This window comes from Pleurodeles waltl, chromosome 6 (assembly GCF_031143425.1).
Source record: "Pleurodeles waltl isolate 20211129_DDA chromosome 6, aPleWal1.hap1.20221129, whole genome shotgun sequence".
Classification (NCBI taxonomy): Eukaryota; Metazoa; Chordata; class Amphibia; order Caudata; family Salamandridae; genus Pleurodeles; species Pleurodeles waltl.
In genome coordinates this window covers 578,822,867-578,843,840 of record NC_090445.1, presented here as the reverse complement: position 1 = coordinate 578,843,840, position 20,974 = coordinate 578,822,867, and the positions used below count along the sequence as shown (strand labels likewise).

General features: G+C 45.1%; 1 protein-coding gene across 4 annotated transcripts in view; it reads right to left on the bottom strand.

The window, feature by feature from the left end:
* Positions 1 to 20,974, bottom strand: part of FKBP5 (FKBP prolyl isomerase 5) — an 805,772-nt gene that overhangs the window by 113,971 nt on the left and 670,827 nt on the right. The gene's annotated exons all lie outside the window — the stretch shown is intronic.

Genomic DNA, 20,974 nt, shown 5'->3' with positions numbered 1-20,974 from the left:
TCCTGAAAACCATTTAGGGAGTGGCTCATCCCCACTCTGGTTAGGTAAAACTTTTAGGGATCCACCACTCAAGCTATCAAGTAGGTGATCCATGGACCTGAGGTGTTGAAGGAAGTATGAGAAAATTCAAACAAAGGATGGAAAGAAGGGCTTTCTGGAGACAGTAAACCTCAGAGATGGTGACCCGGATTCTCACAACAGCAGCTGCTAAATAACACTGGGAAACGTACTGGGAACTGTACGGAAAGACACACTAATTTTGATTCAAGGGACATGCAGGAGGGACCCAAAGAAGACTGGCCTAGAAGGTGCAAGGGAGGAATGCTACTTCGGGCCTGAGGAAATCATGAACTTGGTGTAAGTCACCCAGTAAAAGCCTCAGTTACAGTGAGATTTCAGGACAGACAGACAAGGACACACCTAAAACCACCAGAACTACATAAAGGGTGACTTTAGTGAACCATGAAGAATGGCAGAATGAACCAAGTAAACCGTGAGTCAGTCACCTCTCCAGAAATTATTGTACCCACTAGCCATGATGACAGATGGCAAATAACTATTTTGAATATACATTCTAAGAGAGAGCGATGGAGCGAGAGAGAGAAAGAGAGAATCAACAAAGGCATATCTTCCCTGTAATAACAGAAATACAGAATGGTGAAGCTTTTATTGAAAGGTTTCTGAAATACACTACAAGAACCTAGCAAAAAAGTTATGGGTGAGACGATTTCTCAACAATCTCTTAAAATAATTTCTCTTTCTCCACTAACAATTTGTTCTCTAAGTCCATAATAAACCAGCATTCATCATTGCTTTTGAAGAGCCCAGACAGAGCTCACCAGTAGGAAGCAGCATTCCTAAATCAAGCATCCTCAATTACACTTGACAGCTGGGAATAGTTTTGGGAAAAAACAAGGGCTGAAACTTAAGAAGGGAGCAGCTTAGATCTGGAAATAAGTCCATGTCACAGGGAGCTGGTTGATGACTTTTAAGAACATAATGAATGGGAGACAAAATAATAAAAAGGCACATCATAGCATTGGGCCAGATGTAAAAAGTTTTTTTTTTTTTCTAAGTGTACAATTCACAAATTTACAACCTCTGCGATGACAAGCGCAATGCACTAATATTGCTAAAGGTATTTTCTGACTTGTAAAGCAACGTTTGTGACTCATTCAGTATTGCAATTAGGACAGGGTACAAAAGGAGCACAGCCCTCTCATTTGCCAGTTGCTAATGCATCGATTGAGGTCTGATAACCCTCAAAGGCTCTCCCATCCCAGTACTTGCGGAAAGTAGCAGAAGGTCACAAAATGCCTTCTGCATTATTAATAGTAATGGAGGAGGAGGTTTTGCAACCTCTTGTGAATATAGATTTGCAATGTGGCTCATTACTATATAAGTTGCATCGCAAAAGGGTGGGCAGTTTACAACAAGTCGGTGTGTAAAAACATTGCCTAGTTTGGTTTGTAACCTGTTGCATCGTGCATAAGGCCCATAATTCTCCAAGAGAAGCAGGAGGGCACAAAAAATAGGCCCAGGCAGAAAAACGGTCAGGGGAGTCTCGCCTGAAACTGATAGGGTACACAACCAAGACTAACTACAGTGCTTGCTGCATATTATTCTGGCTCAGTCATCTGCTCCACAACCCAATTAAAACAAAGTGTATCGTATGTATAGGGTGACCACAGATGAGTCTGGGTTTGCAACCCCACTAAGCATACAGACAAGGGTCCACCTCTTTCCAATAAAAGATGAGAATATTAATGAAGTATGGACAGATTAGGATGCCCTTTAAAGTGCAATTATGCCTTACTGACGGAACCACTCAACCATGTTGTATGTAAGTGAACACGATTGATGTATTTCAAACATCATTGTTTTAGAACCATTTTATCTATATGTTTATAGTGAGGCTGAAATGATGCAAATTTTAATGAACCCTTCTAACTCAAATGTGTATAATCAAATTAACGAACAAGTTACTTACCATTGGTAACTCATTAACTGGTAAAGACAATATCTGGCTGCAGTTTCCTTACTTTTGAATTTTCAAGATGTCAGATTGGATCCAGAAGATTTTAGCATGAACAGTAACTCTGCATGCCGTCGCAAGGCCTTGTTTGGTTCCACATATTGTTGTCGGCGCCAGTAGTGATGTTGCACTGACCTATATATATTCCACCTCAGCATGTGGTCATCAGTTCTTTTCTTTCCGTGCCAGTTAGCGCTGATCTGGAAAATAGCTATCCCTCTGTCTTTTTGACAGTTTTTTTCAATGTTTTTTCAAGTATTTTTAGAGTGTGTCGAGATATGTCTTCAAGGAAGGCAGGTTTTAAACTGTGTTGCACCTGTCACTGTGCCATGTCGGTTACAGACCCCCATCTGGTCTGTATGTGATTCCTCAAGTGCGACCATGACTCTAGGTTGTGCTCGGACTGCCAGACCATGGCGCCAAAGGCTTTGAGGAAGTGGTCCCTAAAATTGCTTGCAGGCCAGCAGTCGACACCAATTAGCGTGATTCCTTAGAGGTCACAGTCCAGATTGAGGAGAAGGTCGCGGGACCACTCAAGGAACCCCAAGGCCTTTTTGCCCCACTCCAGGTCATCAGGACACTTGGGGAAGAGGCATAAGAAGCACAAGAAGTGGAAGTGTGCTTCAACTTCTCCAAATCCATTGGCCAACGTGATGACTTCGGGACATTGGCATTGCAGGCAGGGTTCTGCTGAGCCATTACTAGGTTAGACTTCTATCCTCCCTCCATTTCCGGAGCCAGAGGGACCCCCACTCACGTAAGAGAGTTTGTTGAGGCCATGTGCCTCGTATTTGAGCAACCTGGTCCCGTGCGGTCAGAGGGGGCTCCTTCTGGTTTTGGGCCCTCGGATCTGATTGTGGATCCGGACCGCAGTCCTGGCGCCAATGATCCCGGCTCCCACCGCCTGCGCCAGCCCCATCATTATCTCTGATGACTCAGAGTCAGATAGGCGTTGCTCAACACCGACTCTGGCACCGACAGGGCCCATTGGTCCTAGGTTGTTGCCTGAGAATTTTTCTGAACAGCCAGGCCTAGGGGGAAGAATGAGAAGTGTGAGAGGAGGCCTCTTTTTGCATGGTTAGCCCCCCACTTTTTGCCTGATGTTTCTGTGTCCTAGAAGGTGTAATGCAAACGGCCCCTGCTAACCAGGTTCCCTGGGCCAGAGCTCTTTCCCTAAATCTGTTGTGATGCTTGTCACAACTGGATACACTCTTAAATATCACTAAGTCCCTAGTAATTGGGTACACCTGTATCCAGGGCATGGGATATCAGGGGTAGGTCCCTGCAGGCAGAACTGATTGTGCCATCCTCTAGGGCCCTTCAACCAGATGCACCCAGCACTGCCATTGCAGGTTGAGTGTTCTGGGGCAAACCTAGAAAGACAAATCGACATGGCACACTCCCTGTGTATCTTGTCCACCCTACACTGCATATATTATGGGTAAGTCCTTTCAGCCCTAAGGCAGAGTGCAGCATACTATATGTAAGGGCATAGTTGCATGAGCAATATGCCCCCAGTGTGTTCTTGCCAAACTTGCATGACACCTATATTGGCTTTCTACCTAGGCATTACCTAGGGTTCAGCGTGGGCTACAAGCACTTTCAGTTTGTCATGCTCACTTTCTGGATTACCATTGCCCCTCTGGTATACATAAAGATGATGGTAGCAGTCATTGCTGATCTTTGGAGGTCGAGGTACCAATCTTCCCCTCCCTCAATGACTAGTGCAGGTTCTCATGCAGAGCACCACTGCCAGAGGGTACTGCAAAAAGCAGGATGGGGTACTGTGCCTAGAAGCTCTATACCACTAGAACTGGCTGAATCATCAATGCATTTCCCTAGTGGTAAACCCCCTGGCAGGATCTTTGAGCAGGGGATGAGGTGTGGGGGTGGGGAACAAATTTCACCACCACCGTCTGGCGGCTCACATACAGCTGTTATAAGCAGAGCTGGTACAGGGTGTCATCCAGCATGGCAAAGGCGATCGATCAATTCACCACCACTGAGAACACACAATGTCAACACTTTTGCGCTCCGGGGTTCGCAAAATAAGTGGAGTGGGTCTCCAAGAGTAGAATGGATCTCGGGACTCCTCTAGGCCTTACTGCCTCTTCCTCCCAGAATTCTCAAGAAGATCAGGATCACTTGGTCGGTATTTTGGCCACCGGCAAGGACCTGCAATGCGCATGCTTTTGCTCCCTAGAGTTTGCAAGAAGGCTCTCCCTTGAAGACGCATTCCACATGGAGTGGAGCATGGGACTCCTTTCTGCCACATGCCTTTTCAGCCCTGAGTTCTGAAGAAGATAAGGAATGACTGAGTGCAAATTATCCTAGTAGCTCCAGATTGGGCCAGGAAAGTGTAGTCCTGTAACCTCGGTCCTCCGTTCAGGCTGCTTCTTTGGGGAGGACCTTTTGTTGTATCAGCAGGTCCGGATCTTGCACCAGGGCCTGAGCAACCAGCACCTCCATGTGTGAAGATTCAGCAGCTACAGGCCTCCCTCCCAATGTTGCTAATGTCATCCTGGGAGCAATTCACCCTTCCATTAAATCTTTGTATGCCGGGTGCTGGGATATGTTTGTGATTTGGTGCAGACTCATTGCAAACCAAACTGTTGTATGTATTGTTGTTTGTATTGTCTTTGGCCCAGCAAGGACTTGCTGTGGAGACTGATAAAGATTATTTGTCAGCCCTTCCAGCATTTTTATATTTGCCTGGCCAGCAGTCCCTGTTTAAAACACTGCTTATGATGTGTCTCTTTAAAGGTTTGCTACATGTTTCCACCTAAGCTTTTTGTGATAACACAGTGAGACTTAAGTCTTGTTCACTTTTTTCATGTGTTTGAACCAATGCACAGTTTTGGTTGTGCCTCCTCTCCTTAAAAACAGTCTTTCAGGTTGCAATAACATCTATCTGCACACCAGGTAAGTGAGCTTTAGCCCTCTTTGTCCAGCCTCCTCATGCCACCATTTTTCCAGACAAACTAGTGTTATGGACTCGAGCAGTGTTCCTACCAAAGGTGACCCTATTTCACGTCGGACAAGCAATCACTCTTCTGACCACCTTTGCCCTTGGAAGATAAAAATTGTATCCCAACTGTGAGCAATACAAATTTTTGGTAATCTAGCATGACTTCGAGCCATCTGGCGGTAGAGAGCAGATTAGCATTCTTCAAGCAACAGCAGACCCAGCAGTGATATTACAGAAGCATAAGGGAGGTGCGTGTTTATTTAGTGGTAACGCACGTTTTAAATATGCTAAGGCAATAGGTAGTAATGTTGCATCTTACTAACAGGTTGCAGTTTAGAGCATGTCAGTTTCAGTATAATACCATCAGTCAAGCTTGCCCTTTGTAAGCCAGTTTCTACCTTGTAATGTCCCGCTAGCTATTTACTTAACCTTTGTATTGGGCCGCTAATATTTTCTAAAGACCCAGTCCACCGGCATCCACTGGTAATTGTAATGTAGATAGGTCCACCCATTGTTGCCCATCAGCCCAGATTAAGTTGGTTATCTGAAAAAGGAGTGAGGCAAACTCAAGGGAAAATTCATAGAAAAGTACAATTACTGCACAAGCATACTGATTTTAACTAAGGCTACTTGTCCCATCACCGAGAGTGAAAGTGTGGACCACAGTGCGATTTGTATCTCAAGGCTTTGAAGGTAACTCCTATTTAGAGGGAAAATGCATAATTTAGCTCAATTTACTTTGAACCTAGATATGTGCTTGGAGTCCACACATGTTTGGGCGATACTTCAGATAATCCATTGTAGCATCTTTTATATACAGCAGATTTTATCTGCCTGTAGGCAGACTGCTCAGGGTTCTCCATATCATGTCACAACTCAGTGTGCCCCAATTACACAGAGGCGAGCAGCTGATGGCTCTATCACAATAGCAGAAAGCAGGGGCAATAGCGGGCAGCCTTATCAGGTGCCTCTATAGATGGTACAATACAGTTGTTCTTAAATGTGTAGAAACATTTGTCCTCATTTGTATGATGCAAGGAGGAAGTTCAAGGTCAAGGACCTCTGCTGCCCTCTTCACCACCACTGTATATGACGCTGCCTCCTCTGTAGCCACAGTAGGGGGAGAAAGCAAATCAGTATCTGGAGATGTGTCCAGACCACTGGCAACTCCAGGTTCCTCATACCAGTCCAGAGATGTTCCCATCCATTTTCCAGTATCCAGGGCAGATAACACCGGGGACAGCGTGAGCATTTTGAATTTGTCCTTGTGCAGGAAGGCGTTCATCAGGTGAAGATCTAGAATAGGACAAAGGCCTCTGTACTTATGTATAGGCAAGCAGAGGAAATAGCGTCTAGTCTCCAATTCCGAGGCCAGTGCCCGCTCTATGGCTCCACTGGCCAAAACAGCCTGCAACCCCCGATGTAGGTGGCAGGCGCGGTGGGATCAAAAAGGAATGGCATGACGTTGAACTTTTGAAAAATTTGAAGGAACCTGCCTCCAACCAAATGGCTGTGTACCACTAAGGGTGCACTAAAGAGATTTGAAGTTGTTGCTAGAGGGTTCGGGGTTGGGAATATATGCTGGCACTGATGGCCAGGTCATTGTATTTTAGACCCATGGTCCTGACCCCGAAAGGGATGGGAGGCTTTTTGTGCTGCTGCAGGACCTGGCGCTGTTGATATGTTAAGCCCCTGGGATATCCTCTAAAGGAGCAAAACTGTTGGAAGGATTGCTGGAGTAGAACTGAAAGGCCAAGGAATGTGCAGTGGTCTGGGTTTCCTTAAAGCACTCCAAGGCAAAGTCTGCCTTTCCACAAACAAGCAGAAGTTGTTAAAGGGCATATCCATAAATGACGTATGGGCATTTCAAGAGAAACCTGTGGATTTCATTATATATGATGCAGGAGCACGTCGTTCAACTCTTTCACATAAATTATTCAAACAAGACAGACAGTAAGTCATCACTACAACAGACTGAACATCAAGAGCATAAAGGCTATTTCCTCAGAATACATCAGAGAGGACAAAGCCACAGGAATACATTCTGGGCAGAAATCGACCTCTGATGTCAGAATGAGTTGGGGTTTAAGCCCCTTTCACCCACTCTATGGGTCCATCTCCAGGGCTCGGCAAGAGTCAATATTTCTTGTAACAGACAGTCGGTCAGGCCATGTCTTTCCTTGGAGACACTCAGCTGTGCGTAAGCCCCAGGAATAAATCTTTTCTATGGAAAAAATTGCTCTCGGCCAATACTGAAAAAGAGCTGTTATTCTTCGTATATTCTAACAGGCGAGATTAACCCAGAGTTGTACTCTTTGCATTGTAAAAGTAATTTGAAGCTTCTTGATTCATAACAGTGTAGGTGATTTTTCATAGAGTGTACGGACGGTGTCTTACTCCAAATTCAGTCTACCGGGTTGTTGGGGCTGTCCTATGGTGACATGCAACTTGTCAGTTGACCCGTGGGCCAGAGCATGGTTTGGCCTAAGTGCCCAACAGCATGTCAGCGAGGGTCTGATTGAAGGGCAGGAGAGGTTCAGTTGGTGTCTGGCCCTTCATGGGGTGGTGGAGGTCAAGGACCTCAGCATCTCCTTTACTCAGAGGTTTGAAATATATACTTTCCTCCATTTCTGGTCCAGGCAGGATACCAACCCATTATCGGACAAGGGGTTCAACTCACTGGCATCTAGTAGGTCCAACTACTACTTGTGCGTGTCATAAGGTGGGGCAAACTCCTGTTCATACCTTCCAGTGTCATCTCCTTAAGGCTGGCTCTGTTCAGAGTCCAAGCCAAAAATGTGGTGTGGAATTTGTGAGTAGTTGTGCAGCAGTGGGATAGTGTCTGATGGACTGAGTATAGGCTGCCACATAAAGATCTAGGCATGGACTTGGTTGGGGTTGAGATGAAGTAGGCTTAGAGGTGGATACTAAATGATTAGTGGCTCCTCGAAGGACTAATGCAGATTTTGGGGTCGGACCTGAAGTCCGCACCGACAGCAGTGCAGAAATTGAACTAAATTAACAGGCAAAGATGGTGCAAAGAAGGACCCATCGCTAGTAATGTAACTGGAGGCCCCTGTGGATCCCTGGAGCCCAAAGGCACGTCAGAGGGAGCCACATGCATGCCAAAAATACACTGCATGGCCTCTTGAAAGGCCCTACCCTGCTGCAATGTTGCTGATTGACCCAGGAACTGGGGTGCAACGGGAATAAGGATGGAATCAGCTCTTCAATGGAGCAATACAGTGAGGCGCGACAACACCCTTGTGCCTCCTCTGAGGAATGAGAGTGGTGAGAAGGGGACAAGTCTTGCATTGTTTGGATGTCTTGTATTTCTTCTCAGGTTTACCCGAAGACTTTGACGAAGACCTGCATCTATTTGTGACAGTCCTTACAAGGTTTAAATCCTGTAGTTTTAGTGGGTAAAATGTTCCCTTGCACACTGGAAAATTTTGAAGCAACAATCTCCTTACAGAGCGAAGAAGTTATCTATCTCCTGATCCGCTTCTGAAGACGCAGAAAAGAATTAACTACCAGCAGCGTGCATTGGTGGTGGTTAAATGCAGCTATGCTTTGAGTGGAACAGAACTGACGCCAGGAGCAGGAGCACTGGTGCAGGAGCACTGGTTTTTGAGATTTTTGGACCCAGTGTGGCACTTAGGGATTTACATAAGGTGAGGACTCTGCAATTAGAAGTATCCATCAGAACGGAAAGGTATATTTTTAATGAAAATTTGTTAAGATAACAGCTGTTCATTGTTACAGAGAGCTGGAAGCACAGTCAACCTTCTGCATGATGAAAAGCCTTTAAAAAATCATTCTTCCCAGAAAGGTGCTGTGAATTAGCTTTATGCACTGCTTCCGAAGGAGCTTGGGGCGGGGGGAAAGTAGAGACAATCACATTCAGAGAACATGGAGAAAGTAGTCTAACAGGAGGAAATACTTTTCTAATACCCCCTAGGAAATCTAGAATCAATAGAACAGTGACAAAGGAATGGGATTGCATATGAATGGGGACTTACGATGAGCAGTGATGGCATCCAAATGCACTCTGGAGCAGGAAATGGTTAATTAGACTTTGCCAGTTAAAGAAGATAAAGCAGTACAGTCTGCTCTTGACATGATCTCGCGCTCATCTGTTATTGATACATCATATGCAGAATCTCTTTCACTTGAACGCTAATAAAGATCCTCTAGAAGGACATTTCAACTCTCACAGGATGGCTTTTGCAGTCATCAGGGGGCTTCAACTGGTTATAACTGAATAACCCAGGAGCCAGGAACTCAAGTTCAGCAATGGAAGGCTGGGATAGATAATTATCTCTGATGTTTTGGAAAGCAAATTAACCCCAATCAGCAGCTGAAGTGACATCTGAAGCAAATCCGAATACCACCACAGGCATGGTCAAGCCAGTGAAACCAAACCATAATCTCAAAGCATAGTCTAAATCTGGAGTTCAGCCTTACAGGTAGAGGCACTGGAGCAAAAGCATATAGAAATGTATTCACCAACTCATCAAAAACATTTCTCCCATGACCGAAGTTTTGACACCTGAAGGAGTATATGGGTCTTTTTTGGTTTTCTTCTGTTCCAAACAAGTCTATTTCCACATGCCTCCAACAGAAGAGGATGTCTAACGCCTCTTTGTTGTTTATAACCCATCTGTGCTATTCTAACAAAAGGTGACTTGGTTTACATACTTTTGTGTTTTATAGCCCTAGAAGATGCAGTATCATCAGCCAAATGCCTTTAACTTTTCTGAGATTCCCGGTAGACTAATCTGGTCTTTGTCCATCCTTGCTTGTTTCAGATAGTACATATATGAAATGTTGTCCATTTGAAGATGAGGGTCCTGTTTATCACCTTTAACAAAGACTTCAGCAAGATGAACTGCCCTCAACACAAACATGTTCTCCATTAGTGACGACCAGCCCAGAGTGGTACGTGGTAGACATGTCGGCCCTAGGGAAGCCTTACCCTAAATCTTTTGCCTACTTGCCTCCCATTTTGGTGGGTTTTTGCTTCTGTTGGCATTAGGACCCTGTGCACTTTAACACTGTTAACCTGTGCTAAGTCAAGTCAGTCAAATTTATTAAAGTTTAGACACTTGTCTTTAAAACAAAATAAAATCACTTAACTTAAACATCCCACATCTCCATCCCTCCTCTCTACTTCTGGTACAGGGTCTGACCGTAATACCCATCATTTGATACATAAAAACTCTTCTCTCCAATTACTCCAACTCTAACATCTAATGTACACTCCTTACCAACCCTCAACAACACTAGTCAAAGCATATTTTCCAAAATGTTGCCAAGTCACATGCAGCATATAAAAATGCCAAAGTCAACAAAAGTGCAAGTGCCTCCTTACATTGAGATATATCATATCACAAGTACAGTTATTTTCTGCATCAAAGAGAACTGCAATTTTTTTCTGCCCTTATATATCGGATGTTCAAAGCTACCTGAAATTTTAATAGGACTAAACGAAGCTGGGCGTCAGGAAATGTTGATATGTACGGCAATGCCCTTCTGTGTTCCCAAGATTCTACAATATAAACCTGGCAGATGGTTTATTCCCTACATACTCAGTATCAGCCAATACGGACTCTCTTCTACAGGCCATTTTTAAGTCGGCTTTCGAAAGAGGGGAGGCCTCTGTTACCTTATATTCCTCCATTTTCAGGGCCATTGCTGCTAACCTATTTTAGACCTGCACTGCACACCTTAACTCACTCTTTCCTATCTCGGCAGCACATAAAGTCAATATCTTCTATCCCTCCGAGGACCAAAGTTTCTCCCAAAAATGCAGGATTGCTTTATAGGCTAAGAAATTCCAAGCCTGGAAGTCCCTTTCCAGTCTTATTGCCTGGCTCACTGCACTATTTGGGAGTGCTAACAGGTTTTTTTAGACACTTGTTCTCACATCTCTCCCAACTTCCCTCCATACTTAGGGACAATACCTCAGCCCCATAAAGACATTGAATGGGGACCATTGCAATATAGGCTGGCAAAAGGGGAGCCCAAGAGGGGCAACCAAAGGTATTCTTAAAATGGACTAGCCCCTCCAACTGTTGCTGCTGCCTGCATCTCAACCAGTTCTTTATATGGTGCCCAGGTCAAGAAAGGTACTTATAGGACAATACCACCTCAACCCTACTATTACCTAGCAGCCATTTATACAATTTGACTTTTTTACCAAAAGGAATTATTTTAGTTTTTTCAAAAGTCATCTTTAATTTGTTAACCTCACAATAATTATTAAAACTATATAGCTTTCTCTGTAAGCCTACTTGGGTTAAATCCATAAATGCCAAATCATCTGCATAGAGTAGGCACAGCACATGTCTACCCCCTATTTTTGGTGAACAGGACTGAGGTACTCCCAACAGTCCTGGAAGGTCAGCTAGAAACAAAGAGAACAACGTGGGCCATGGCACAACCCTGCTTTCATCCACTTCCTAGAGTGCCCTTCCAAAACAAGTTCCACTTGGGCCCAGTTTTCAGACTGCAATTCCTCCAAGATCGCCAATAGATATTGTGGGATAGTCTGCTCTCTTAATTTAGCCCAAAGTAAACTCCGATCTACAAAATCAAACGCTGAGCTAAAATCAACAAGACAGCAGAATAGACTCTCAGTTGTTTCCTTCGCCTTCTGCCCCAAGGTCCACAAGCTGAAGCAATTATCTATAGTTTTATGCCCGGGCTTAAAAGGCCCCTATTCCACTGGAATTCCATTACCCTATATCCAATTCTTAATGAACTAAGAATAACCTTAGAATACAGTTTTGCGCCTACATCCAGCAGGCTTGTCAAATGATAGTTGTGTGGTACATTCATCTCGCCTTTTTCATGTATGAGTTTAATTATTGCACCCTTACAGCTGAATGACAATGTACCAGTCTCAGCTATAACTGTAAAAACCTTTGGAGAAAACGTTGCCCACGACATTGGGCTAGACTTAATCACAACTGCCAGAAGATTACCCGGTCCCGCTGCTTTAGTTAAATTTAGGCTGGTTATCAACTTGGCTATGGTTTGATCAAAAAAAGACTCCAAGGCTTCATCACCCATTATGGCCAGCTCTCCCTCGCTATTGTCTCCCTGCCCTTATAAATATCACTTAAAAAGGTTACCCAGGCAGTTTCTAGCACCATGCATCTTCCCGGGGGCAACACATTACCACTTCCCCTTTAGACCAACTTCGATAACTTCCTCACATCCTTTCCCTATAGGGTCCTAATCATAAGGTCCCAATTCGACTGGAAGAAGGCCTGCTCCTTTGTCTTAAATGGGGCCTCATACCCCCTTTTCTTACACCTATAGGGCTTGTTTGAAATAAATGGGTCCATAGAGCACCTCACCCTTCCTGCTTTCCCTAACTCCTTTCTAGCGAATACACACTCCTTTTCAAACCACTGCTGTTTAGAAGGATGGCAAGATAAATCCTTTTTTTACTTTCTTACTGTATAGCCTTACTACTGGTACCAAGCCATTAACTACCTCAGCAATGTTTTTTGAATACCATACCATGATGGGTTGACCTACAGCCCTATCATGGTCCATCTCATTACTGATTCGAAATTGCATGAGTTGGTCTATGTATACTCCATCTATTCTTGTTGTCAGGCGTTGACAGGAAAATCCACTACCATCGGTATCACCAGCTCCCTGGATACTGGTGCTGCTGCTATGGCCATTTTTAACCCCCAGCGATCACTGCCCCTTATTCCTGACACAAACTCTGTACAGAGATCATAGAAGCATGCCTGAATGAATAGATAATCAATTGGCCACCGCTGGTACCCATACAGAACGTTTTGGACTGTTGGTAAGCCCCCCTTATTGGCCTTTTAGGCATATAAATCCTTACTCAAAGAGAAAGTGTGTGATATTCCCTTTGAACTTAGATTGAACACATTTTTGGGAAATTGCATTGGGAATTCCATACCTCTATAACATTTCTAAAGCCCCAGCATCAACCTGCCCTGGACAAAGACGAAGACTGAAGTCCTTAAAAAGGAGATTCAGGGGCACCCCAGGAGTTCTGTCAGCCCTACCAGATACCTCTGGAACACCTCCCATGCCTCTTTCCAGGACTCCTCTTGGTTTATGTAGACATTCACAACTATTAAATTATTTTTGCCAAACAAGTTAGTAGCCAGTCACTCAATGCCAGTTAGTAGCCAGTCTCAATGATTCTTGCCCCTTTACTGCATTTAGTTGAGCCCAGTGTCATCAGTTCAACTCTCTGCCACCCGAACTCCATTTTAGTATCTCCTTTATGAAACTGCATAGAATCCCTCTGCTGAAATGAATCACCCGCCAACCAGATCTCCTGGAAACAAATTATCTCAGTTCCTTCCCATAGTTGTGTGAGATCTGTTGATCTTATTAAGTTCCCCAACCCATGTACATTCCATTAAACAACCCCTAAGCTGGAGAGTGCGGCAACTACCTAGTCTACTTCTCCTCCCCTAGAGAGGTCACTTTCCCTATCAATGCTTAGCCACGCAAACCCATTACGTAGATGGATCAGAACTCTCTCCTTCTCGTTTGGCTGGAACAAAATGGTTACCATTAGGGAACCAGGATTATACCCCACCACTCGGTATCGGGACGGATCTGTCTCTCCCCTTATCACCAAATTGAGCTGTTCCTTATTTAAGCCAGCGTAATTTACCAACAGGGGAAGTTCTGGGCGGGGAGGTTCTTCCTCATTTGCCTGCAAAATCTTAATTTATTAATTTATTTAGAGCGTCACTATCCTTTAGTACCAAATCTACAAAAACGGCAGAACTAAAGTTAATTTTTGTTGCTTCTCTACCTGCTTTGGATGAAGGCTATGTAATATTTCTTGATGCAACCTCCTCCAGTACCTTACAAGGAGGAAAATGCAGTCAGAATACTTGACCTGTTAAGTGGCGCCCATTTATCTGATTTTTCCCTTTTCAGGTCACCTCCAAATACATGTACTTGACTCTAGGTTCACTACGTATAGGGTATACCTGCTCTAGGGCTAAATCTTCTTTCAAGAGCTGAGAAGCTAATGGTGCTTGGCTCTCAGATTTCTTAGAGCTTCTTAAGCGCTAGTGGGAGAGCTTCAATCCATTGGTGCTTTGACTAGCATAACCTCTACTCTTGGTCCTGCAACCCTCCTGAAATTTGGCAGAACCCACCAGACCCTCACCTTTGACCCTTTTTATCGCCCCACCATCTTCTATGCGCCTACCCCTCTTATCATTCACTGACCCTTTGTAGGGGTAAGCTGTACAGCTTGAGCCGATCGGTGCTTTTAGAATAGGATGATCTTAAACCCAAACGCCTTCCTTTTCTCACCTTTAATTGACCTAACTGCCAACACATGCCCCACGCATGATACCGTCTCCTCACCAGCATTGGCCTTTTGGATACATATATTAAGGGACAACCCTGTTCCCCATGACCCGGTGGCACCTCAGTACTCACAGGTTGAGGGGATACCGATCTTACCAATTAGGGCATACAAGAATGAATTGCTTTTAATTCTAACAAAATCTCTATTAGCAAACTGGCCTACACTCTCAGTGACTCGTATGCAGCAAGAATTGCTTCAAATATACCATGCAATGTTTTCTGCATTAACGGCCGAATGTCCAACATCAGGGAGAGGCCGGAAAATAGGGAATCAATATTTGCAGCTAACGTAGCCAGTGTCCCTTGGTTACCCCTCTAGGGTCCCCATCTAGATATATCAGGTGCTCCAGACAGCACACTCTAACTGTCCATCCGCAAAGTTCAACTCTGTGGCGCGGAACAAACAAAGGGAGGAGGAAAGTCAAGGGTGAATCGCTCCTGAAGTTCCAAGTAGTTTCAAAATGTCCTTAACCCGTTCTTCCCACTGCTTATGGGAGCAACCCCCTGAAGTAACCACATGTCCAATGTTTGTAGACTCCGACAGACCAGGGGGTTTAAAATGCTTTCCCACTTTAATTGAAACCACTAGTGATTTTGCTGATGAATGAGCTTAGCCCACTACTGGTCTGCCACCGGCTCCAATTTGTTTTTCTTCTACGTGGGAGGAAGTCCTGGACCAATTTGGTTTTCTTCCATGTGGGAGGCAGTCCCAGGATCTCCTGTTGTTGGCACATCATCTCTCCCACAAACATTTGTGCCTTTTCCTGCTCCCACAGGTTTTACAACTTTCTTCTTTAATGGAGGCATCTTAAGGCAGACTCGTACCAATTGCGGAAAAGAAAGTTGCTATTTAGCTGTTAACAGTTAACAAAAAATACTTACCTCCCCCACCTGCCGTTAAAAGTCTTAAGCTGTGGTGTGCTGCACCTCCCTTGCCACCGCCCCTTTGCCGATAGGCGTTGTCCCGATTATACTAGGCTTTTAGTGGCTTGCAATGGCTACCAGCACTGCCACCACTTTGGGGTATTCAACACTCCCCCTGCAAGACATGGGACCCCCACAGTGCGCAAACCAAGTCTTGCTCCTCGCCAAAGAGCACAGACGAGTGATTGTGTCACCCTTAACTCCGGGAAGGAGACATGTGCTGTGCTCCTATTTAATTACTGGGACAGCTACCAGGCAATCCGTTAAACTTCTGGGCTTTGCATTCCTTGTGGGCCCATTCCGCCCTACGGCTCTCTCCAGGATGCCCAGCAGGGGTGCTTGCAGCAGAGTGAAGACGAACAGCTAGCACACAGATGGCAGGCGCACATGAGCACGGACTTGCAGGCACGCACACAGCATGTTGGCGTTAGCAGGAGGAGGAGCTAAAGAGCTTGAGCTCACTTCTCTAACTGGCATATACCTAATTACCTTTGCAGGGCCATATACCATATGCCCAGGGCCTGTAAATTAAATGCTACCAGTGGGCCTGCAGTGCTTGTTGTGCCACCCACCTAAGCAGCACTCTAAAACTGTTCCAGACCTGCCAAAGCAACCTGAATGGAGTGTCACACTACCATGTTGGCATGTAAGCCCACATGTTGCCAAGCCTTCAACTCCCCTTTTATTGCATATAAGTCAACCCTAAGTTAAGCCCTATGTAGCCCATAGGGAGGGGAGCTTTGTAATTAAATGATTGTACATGTACTTTTAAGTTCTACAGATCCTGGTAGTGAAAAACTGCAACGAACCAGCCTGCCTACCCGCACAAGTTGCATCATCGATCAGATTTACTTTGTGGCTTCTCCCACTATGATCTTCTCTACCACAGCAGATCTGTTTCAGCAGTCCTTTGCCAAAGAGATATCTGACCTTATGGAACTGTCTTTGGCTACAACCCTCTGCTTCGTCCCACTGGAGATTTTCGACTTCCATTTCAGCAACTAAGTCCGAAGTTAACATTTTCACTGGGGCTTCGCTCTATAGCCATCTGATAATGACACTCTCTCCTCAGATCCCCCTGCAGCCTTCTCCCACCGAACATCTACCTTCTCAGACATTTCGCTTTCAAACTTTTTATAAGTCCGAAGGTAAGCACTGACCAGGCCCAATCCACTTCTTATATCAAAATCGTGCTCCACTGAGGTCAGTCTTTACTTTCGACTTTGACCAAGTCTGGCGCAACCAGATTTCCACGGTTGCCGCTTTGATCTTTTAGGCACTATTTTGAACCTTAAACTTAAAAAATTCATAGCTCCAGTTCTACTTATTGGATTTTTGTCATTTTGGTATTTTTCTTGTTACTTTATCACTTTATTACTATTTGTGTGCTACATAAATACTTTACACATTGCCTCTACGGTACGTCTGACTGCTTTTTATGGCAAGCTACTCAGGGGTTAAGCACAGGTTAATTTAGTGACTTTTTATGGTTCACCATAAAAGAGATTGTGGCTGTTGCATGACCTTGGCTCACACCCCAGTCAACCAACAACCCAGTTTCCCACATTAAGACTATTAATGCAAACCGCCACCCTCCCAAGAGGCAGCTGCATCACAATTTGCGAAGGCATTGGAGGCCATAGGAGTATTCAAGCCAGAAAATTCTTCTTGTGCCTCCATTTCAGGGACTACATGGCGTGAACTGACCGTTATATTTTGTCATTTCCTGGTCTCTAGTACCTTCCGCTCCTACAAACATTCCTGGATGGACCACAGGCATTTCCTTACGACTGAGATCAGCCATGCGTGAGGCCATAGATCATATAAGAGAAAACGTGATGATCCGATGGAGACTGAAATTCTCTTAGCTGTAGGGATTTCTGAAGAATCTAAAGAAAACTTTTCATGAGAAAGAGAAATTGCTTTTTTTCCCGTCCATAAGACTGCTCTTAAGTATGGAATTGTTTGTTTGTAAGAATTAATGTATATTTCCTTATATTCATATGATGACCAAATTTGACTAGTAGGTCAACTGTCAAATGCCGGTCCATCAGATATTTTGTATGAGAGGAAGCTTTGATCAACCAATCCTCCAGATATGAATAAATCAATATTCCTTTTCTCCCTAGGTATGCTGGAACCACTGCAACAGCATTTGAAAACATGATTAGAGTGTATTTTCCTTTGCCTCTTTAAAGTTCTTTAGGAACTGATTAATTGAATCCCATGGTGAAGAATCATAGCGACTCAAAAGGGCAGAGGAATTGGCAGCTTTCTCTATACAAGCTGGAATCTGGCATAGTTTTCATCCCAACAAATAAAATCATACTTGTTTATCACAAGTCGAGCCATATGCATTTAAAAGGTACTTACAATGACCACCTCCCTCAAGAACTTATGGTGAGAGTTAACTGACCTAAACCACCTTTTCAGACATGGTTTGGCAGCTTATACAGAGAATGGGTTTACAAAAGTATCAACTATAGACTCCAGTGGTCCAAGAACCATAGATACAATACATTGAGCTCGAGGTTTTGTTTAAATTGTTTTAAATATTATTTGTGTTGACTTTAGGAATGGTGGTGCAGATTAAACTTGTTTGCTGCTCTATTTAAGAGATCTTGGAAAGCCACCAGTTTGTCAATACGTTAGATCAAGATGAAGTGGACTCCACAGAAACTGATGATACATCATGCCAACAAGAAGATGGCCCAGACTCAGAGTTTGGATCCTGAGGCAAAGACCTCAACCATCCCCCTATTCTAGGTTTGTAAGATTCACAGCTGTGGCCAGCATTACACCTGTGATGAGAGCTTCAGCTTCTTCTTCTCTTTCTTGCAAAACAACCAAGATGGACTCTCATTTCTGAACTTATGACATCATATTACTAGGGGACCTCACAACTTCCTGAAAAAGTTGGATGACCGCTGTAGGAAAATGGACCTTGTTGCAGCTCCCCCCCACTTTTTTGCCTGATATTGATGCTGACTTGACTAAGAGTGTGCTGGGATCCTGCTAACCAGGCCCCAGCACCAGTGTTCTTTCCCTAAAAAAATGTACCATGAGTTACACAATTGGCACACCTCTGGCATACAGATAAGTCCCTTTTAAAAGGTAGCAGTGGTACCAAGGGCCCTGTGACCAGGGGAGGTCCCTAAGGGCTGCAGCAGGTGTTGTGCCACCCTAAGGGACCCCTCACCTAACACATGCACACTGCCACTGCAGACTGTATGTGTTGCTGGGGAGAAAAAGGCAAAGTTGACATTGCATCCCCCTCAGTGTGCCATGCCCACAAAATACTGCCTGTGGCATAGGTAAGTCACCCCTCTAGCAGACCTTACAGCCCTGAGGCAGGGTGCACTATACCACAGGTGAGGGTATAGCTGCATGAGCAATATGCCCCTACAGTGTCTAAGTCCATTCTTAGACATTGTAAGTGTGGCCATATTAAATAAATGGTCTGGGAGTTTGTCAAAAAAATGATGGCTACACTGAATACTGGGAAGTTTGGTCTAAAACTTCTCAGCATAATAAACCCACACTGAAGCCAGTGTTGGGTTTATTACAAAATGCACACAGAGGGCATCTTAGAGAAGCCCCCTGTATTTTATCCAAACCTCTAGTGTAGGACTGACTGGTCTATGCCAGCCTGCCACTGAAAGATATGTTTCTGACCTCATGGGGTGAGGGCCTTTGTGCCCTCTGAGGCCAGAAATAAAGCCTGCTCTGGGTGGAGGTGCTTCACACCTCCCCCCTGCAGGAACTGTAATACCTGGCGGTGAGAGTCAAAGGCTCAGGCCTCGTGTTACAGTGCCCAGGGCACTCCAGCTAGTGGAGATGCCCGTCCCCCCCAGACGAGCCCCCACTTTTGGCGGCCAGTTCGGCAGGAAACGTTGGGAAAAACAAGGAGCAGTGACCACTTCCGCTGGGACCACCTCAAGGGTGCCCGGAGCTGAAGTGACCCCCTCCTTGCAGAATCCTCCATCTTGGTTTGGAGGACAGGGACCAATAGGGTTAGGAATGTGCCCCCCTCCCCAAAGGGAGTGGGCACAAGAAGGGTTTAGCCACCCTCAGGGACGGTAGCCATTGGCTACTGTCCTCTGACCCCTAAAAAGCCCCTAAATCCTGTATTTGAGGGCTCCATGAACCAAGTTAGCTAGATTCCTGATGACCTGACAAAAAGAAGGACTGCTGAGCTGAAAGCCCCGCAGAGAAGAGATGGAGACAACAACTGACTCGGCACGCCTCCGGCTTCAAAGAACCTGCAGAAGGAAAGTGACGCATCCTGCACGTCCAACAACCCCTGAAAAACCTCCAGAGGACTGCCTGCATCACAGTGGATCAAGATAATCCCGCAGACAGCGGCCCTGTCTAAAAGAAAAGAAGAAGAAACTCCACAAGCGTGAGTCCTAACCACTCTGCACCCGACGCCCACAGCCTGAGTCCAGGTGGCCCAACCGACCAGAGATGGCGACCAAGTGTCCACCCTGGGTTGACCTCTCCAAGAAGATCCCCCGACCGCGACTGCCCTGAACGAAGATAACCAACGTGAAAGGACCCACTGCACCCGCGGCCTCCAGGCCTTGGAGAAATCGACACCCAGTGCAGCAACAACCAACAGGCGGCCCTCTTCCCTGTCCGACTGGTGGTGTGCATGAGAGACCCCCTCGGACCTCACCTGCAGCATCTCAGTGACCCCCGGGGTCCCCTCATAGAGTTTCATTGGAAACCCGACACCCTGTTTGCACCCTGCACCTGGCCGCCCCAGTGCCGCTGAGGGTGTGGTACTGGTGCCTACTTGGGGCCCCTACAGTGCTTTCTTGAACATCCCTAGTCTGCCCTCCTTGTTGTAGGTACTTACCTGCTGTTAGAACGAATTCCGAGTACCCCCTGTCTCCATAGGAGCCCACATTAAAGATGCTCAACTTTGACATCTGCAACCGACCGGCCCCGTGTTGCGTGGTGGGTGTTTGGGTTTACCTTGAAACCCAACGACAGACTACCTAAAACCCAGAGACTGGAACTGTAAGTCATGTACTTACCTCTGAAACTGTAATTTACTTTCTTTCCCCAGGAACTGTTCAGAAAAAGCAATGTCCACTTTTAAAATAGATATTGTCTGTTTTCTTATAAACTGTTTACCTGACTCAAGTGAAAAAAGTTACATTGATGTCTATGCTAAGTACTTACATGCAACAGTATTTACTTCTGAACTGAATCTTGTGGTTCTAGTAATAAAGTAACAAAAATATAATTTTCTATATAAAATTCTATTGGTCTGGAGTTAAGTCATTGAGTGTGTGTTTCTTCTATTGCTTGTGCATGTAAAACAAATGCTTAACACTACCCTCTGATAAGCCTAACTGCTCGACCACACTGCCACAAATAGAACATTAGTGTTATTTATTATTGCCTCTGTCAAGCCAGTGGGGAACCCCTGGACTCTGGGCACACTATATCTCATTTTTATATAGTATATAAAGAGCCAGCTTCCTACAACCGCCTCTACAGAACAGAGTGGAAGTAGTATCTCCAAAGAAGGCTGAGGAGGTTGGTGCTGGTGAACCTTCTAAGGAGTGTTTGGAACAAAAGGATGGGACTAGTCATCATCTGAAGAAATAGTGGCTGCCATATACTCATGATCCAGC